Raw genomic sequence first — 6,000 nt, 5'->3', positions numbered from 1 at the left:
CAGAGCCAGAGCAGCAGGGAGCAGCGCAGCGACCCCAGCTGCCGGAGGAAGAATGACATCACTTCCCGGCCGGAGCTGATCAAAGCCGCAGCACCGGGTGAGCATCCGACATTTTGGCCACTGCTTTTTGGCGCCCTCAAATCTTGGCACCTTAGGCAGCTGTCTAGTTTACCAAATGGTTACACTAGCCCTGACAGTGAGGGAGATGGAGCCAAGGTCCAAGATGGACAGATTCATCAGGAAGAAGTACCTGGGGGTGTGAATGTGGTGGTCAAGCACTACAAGGATGATAAAAAGGAGATTCCCTTTCAGGGCTACCAGGTAAAGCCCTAGAAACACCACAAAGTGTGAAATCTGCAGCTCCCAAACCTCAAAGAATCCCAGGAGAAGGAACTCAGTGACGGTGGTTCAGTTGGACATTTTCTTCCTCAGCACATCATGTCCTTCCTGTGGAGGGCAGGAGAAGGGCACTGCTCAGGATTAGAGTGACAGAGGAAATTATCCTGATTTTCTTTCTCTAATATATCCTAAAATAATTTGGCGTGTGTCATAAGTTTATTCCCCACTTTGAACTTTAGCAGCCAAAAGATGGGGACCTGCATGGATCCTTCTAAGCTTAAATCCTAGCTTAGATCTGGTACTTGCTGCCACCAGCCAAAAATTATAGTGTTTTGGCACACTCCCTGTTCCCCCAAACCTTTCCCAGGGGGAACCCAGATCCAAAGTCCTTGGATCTTAACACAAAGGGAAATAAACCATCCCCCCACCTTTCTTCCCCCTCCCCTAGTCGTTGGGAGAGATTACCTTGATTCAGCTTCTTGAATCTAAACAAAGAGGGATTCACCTCCCCGCACCTCTCCCTGGTGAGTCAAACTAAACCCCTGAGGTTTCAAACAAGGGAAAAAATCAAACAGGTTCTTAAAAAGAAAAACTTTTAATTAAAGAGAGAAAAAGTAAAAAACTATCTCTGTAAAATTAGGATGGAAGTTTACAAGGTACATCTTATAAAAACAAAAGGGACTCCCTCCCCCCTAGCTTAAGTATAAGTTACAGCAAACAAAAAAAATAAAATATGGTTCCAGCAAACACACATTTGCAAATACAGAAATCAATCAAAAAGACTAATCCGCCTTTCTAATACTCACTATACTGAATAGAAGAGAATACTTCAGGAAGCTTGGAGAGCCTGGATATACGTCTGGCCCCTCTTAGATCCAAAGAGAGAACAACCCCCAAAACAAAGAACCCAAACAAAGGCTTCCCTCCACCGAGGTTTAAAAGTATCTTGTCCCCTGATTGGTCCTCTGGTCAGGTGTTTGCCAGGTTCACTGAGCTTGTTAACCCTTACAGGTAAAAGAGACCTTAACCCTTAACTATGTGTTTATGACAGCGTGTTTAGCCGAGCAAAACACCGGCTGAGAGGGGATGTGGTCACTTTCTATAAATAGATCAGGGGCATAAACCCCAGGGAGATAGAAGAGTTATTGATGCTAAAGGAAAATGCTGGCACAGGAACTAATGCGGATAAGCTGGCCATGAGTAAATTTAGGCTGGAGATTCGAAGAAGGTTTGTCCCCAGTAGAAGAGGGCTGAACTAGGGCTGACATTTATTCCTTTAAATAAAAACAAAAACAAAAAACCTTTAGATGCTACTTTTCAAAATAAAATGCAAATAAGACTCCTGACCATAGACATTAGTATCTTATACATAGGCTTGGCAGTATTTAATTGTTATATATATATATATATATATATATATATATATATATATATATATATTTAATGAAAATATTGATGTTTATCATTAAGCATTTTTTTATTTTTATCAGTTTAAATTTTCACAGTTGCAGGGAATTATGAAGGGGGTCAGACAATAGTTATTTAATGATAGTACATGTAGAGATTCAAAAAGTTTAAACTTGAGAACTATGAAAGCACAACGTTTCAACATGATGTCAAAATATACAAAGTCAATATCCTTAAATCAAACATTCATAAGTTCTCAAGCAGCATTTTTCTTATTTTGTCTCGCTGGAAATGTTGATTGTTGAAGGAAATATTTGTTCGCTGGTTTGTGTGTGTATGGTGAAATCAACATTTGCCAATATTTACTGATAAAAAACTGATTCTTCCAAGACTACTTATAGAGGTAGCAATGGAAAGAGCATTGCATAGGCAACAAAAGAGCATAACAATGAACTAATAGTTTAGTTTTCCTAAAAGATTAAAGCTATTGTCTGCATTGTGCATAATTCTCATTCAAATGTTGCACGTGAAAAAGGAATAGTAACGTGTGTGTGTGTTTTTTTTTTAATCTTGAAGTCCTTGATCTATATTGTCCTCTCCATTATACCAGTTTTATGCCACCATAACTCCACTGATTTCAGTGGAGTTACACCACTGCAAAACTGGTATGATGGGGTGGACAGTTTTCACTCTATCTTTACTCAGGCAAAACTCACGATGGAGGAAATTCTGATCTCGGGGATGAAGTCGAAATAACTCCAATCACTTCAGCTTTACTTTGGTGTTATTGAGATCCCAGTTTGGCTCAACCAGTCTTGCTTGATTAAACACGTATAAGTAACTCAAAATTAGGCTCCTAAATAGACTTGTTCAGCAATTTATAACTATAGATCAATACGTCAGATGAATATATTCCAAACCCAATTGTCTTCTCTCATGTATCTTGGAGAACGGCAAAAATGCTACTCAGAAATATGGACCTGGAGACAATACACAACAGGCATCTGACCCCAAAGCATCTCAAAGGAGGTAAGAAAAATAAGCCACCACACTGCTTTGGCCTCACTCTAGGAGAAGGCAGACCCTGTGCAGATTTTGCAGAGCTGCCTCTTTTCCACCAAAAATAGGTAATAATAATATTGGTTGTGTTCTGAGGGCAATATAAATAAAAATTCTCATGTAGGAGAAATGACAGCAGCCCTAAACATTCCTCAAATGTCACAGTGATGGATATAGTTCAGACAGAAGGTTCAAGACAGTGGGGCAACAGATTATGTACGGGAATAAAGAGATAGATCATGCAAGTACCTCGGCACCGAAAAGCCAGCAGATTTCCAATGGGTTCCCATGTTTCCATTTCAGTGCTGGGGAGCTCGTTGTGCGAGGGGTTTGTAGACAATCCCCCCCCCCCCCGACACACACTCTGTGCATTGCCAATTCTCAGCCCAGAGAATTTGTGGGAACTGATGCCAAACTCAGATCTGGTTCCTTGTTTTGTAACATCACTATACATAGTGCACCATCTAAACTGGGACATAAAGGTGTTGTATTTGTGTGTGAGAGCAAGTGAGCGTGTGTCTGTGATTGTTTTTGTCCTGGGGGAAAGAGTGTGTTTGGTGCATTTACGCTGTTGTGTTAGAGTGAGTGTTTGCATGTTGGATCGTGTATGTGTGCCTGGTTGTGTGACATGTGAGTGAGCATCATGGTGTGTGTGTGTGCATCAGTCTATGGAAGATACCGCATGAATGCTTGTGTGAGTGTTTGCCTGTGTGTTTAAATGGCAACTATTAAACACAATAAAAGTTACCTTCCCCCTTCCTTATTGCTCGTAATCTAGCACATCAAATTCCCCATGATATGCGGGAGGAAAATCCAATAAATCTGGGTGAATAATAGATTTTTCATTTCACTGACAATTTGGAAAAATCAGAAAAAAAATAATTGTGGGTCAAACTGAAAATGGTATTTTTCCAAATTTCAGGTGAATCAAAAAGTCAAAAACAATTTTGTTTCAGGTTTCATTTTCACAAAATCTAAATATTTTCTTTCAATGTTGACCATGTTTCAAAGTAAAATTAAGGGGAAAAAAATAAATGAAAAGTTGTTTTGTACTGGAAAATCAAAATATTTCATTCCCAAAAGGGCAATTGTTTTACACTTCAACTGACAATGGCACTTTTTTTAACCTCTGACCAGCGCAAATTTCTGTGGTCTCTTTTAGGAAAGGACATAATTCTTCTCTCACACTGATATAAATCCTGATTATTTCTATTGATCTACTTTAGTGTCAGTGGATTTACTGCAAATTTATATCAGTCTAAACTGGGAGATAAACTTTTCTCTGGTGGCTTGATCAACATGCCCATTTTTTTAAACTGTTTATTTAGGAAGTTTTAACAAGTTTACAAATCCTTGCCCTGTAAATATCAGAAACAAAACAATCATTACAAGAGCAAACTTTGGTTTAAAGAGACATCAGACAGGAATATAGTCACCGGATCTTTCTATTTAACAGGGTTTTACCATAGTGCAGAGTGAGGATCATTACAACTCCTATGTCATTTCTGGTGATTTTATTAAAGTGAGTGACATTTCTGTATTCACATATTAACAGACCAGGTATGACTACCAAATGTTCATATGCAAAGCAATTGGACACGTGTGCTGGGATTTTATTTTATTTTATTTTATTTTGCCGGTGAATATACTTTGAGCACTGAATAAGAGGTAACCAAATATCTTAGTATCTATCTGTCCTCTGTCTATTTTGCTGACTATATAATAGTCCATTTGCAGCAGTTGACAAGAAGTTGAGAGGAATGGGGAGGGAGGGGAGGAATAAACATGGGGAAATAGTTTTACTTTGTGTAATTACCCATCCACTCGCAGTCTTTATTCAAGCCTAAATTAATGGTGTCCATTTTGCAAATTAATTCCAATTCAGCAGTCTCTCATTGGAGTCTGTTTTTGAAGGGTTTTTTTGTTGTTGTTGTAATATTGCAACTTTTAGGTCTGTAATCGAGTGACCAGGGAGACTGAAGTGTTCTCTGACTGGTTTTTGAATGTTATAATTCTTGACATCTGATTGGGGTCCATTTATTCTTTTCCATAGAGACTGTCCGGTTTGGCCAATGTAAATGGCAGAGGGACATTGCTGGCACATGATGACATATATCACATTGGTAGATGTTGTAACTATTCCAACTACTCCAAGTTGTAACTCTTATCCCCATTGTAGGGATGACAACTGAGGAATGGAACAGTGAAGGGACTGAACAAAGTCAGAGGAATAGTTGGAATCAGATCTCAGGATACCTTGGACCTTAGCTTTTTAATAATTAATTATCTGATGGTTGAACCTAATATGAGAGGCCCATTATATCAGGTAAGACACAGTCTCCGTCCCAGGGACAGGCAAAGGGTGGGAAGGAAAAGACAGCCCCAGGGAATGACTTTCCCAAGGTAACACAGTAGGTCAGTTGCAGGGCTAGGAATTGATGACAGATGTCTGGAGCACAGTCCTGTGTGCCCGCAGTGTTTGCCTCACAATCCTTCCTCTAGACTCTGCTGCCTCGTTGTAATTCTGATTATTTTAGTTTCTGGAATCTGTTTAGGGAAGTAGAGGGCAAGAGAAATTAAAAGTTGCCTCTGGGCTGTTGAGGTCTCCAGTGAGTGAGTCCCCCAAGCCCTTAGAAAACAGACATTGATAAATCACCTTCCTGCAGCACCAGCCCTTTTGACACACAGCTCATCTGCAGACAGCACAGATGTCAATGTATTTCCAGCAGCTCAGCCTCAGTGTGGTGGGGGAACGGCCTCTCATAGTACAGTGATAAGAGCATTAGATAGAGAGATTGGTGGCTAGAGCAGTATGTATGGGGCTAGAGAGAGAGAGGAAACCAATTGCAGTATGTAGCTGGAGGAGAAAAGACATCTCAGTCTGGGAAGATTCTACATTAACCGGCACCATAAGTTTGCTCTTGCAATTAAATATATTTGGAGTTACACAGTGGCATTTTAAGGATGAAATTGTAAGTGATTTTTTTTCATAGTTTCACACTTAGCTCAATTTGGGCATGGGAAACTGAGTCAGTCAAAGAACTTACCTTTGGAAAGAGAGGGCAGAATATCTGTGCCTCAGTTTCCTTCTATTGGGAGTAGGGAAATTGATGAAATTGACACATATTTTTTAGAATGGCTTAAGGAGTTTACATTAAAGTAGTCCAAAAATTGTGACAAACACTATCAGCTCAT

The sequence above is a fragment of the Mauremys mutica genome, chromosome 12 (genome assembly GCF_020497125.1).
Source record: "Mauremys mutica isolate MM-2020 ecotype Southern chromosome 12, ASM2049712v1, whole genome shotgun sequence".
Classification (NCBI taxonomy): domain Eukaryota; kingdom Metazoa; phylum Chordata; order Testudines; family Geoemydidae; genus Mauremys; species Mauremys mutica.
Note: the sequence above shows the minus strand (reverse complement) of the source record.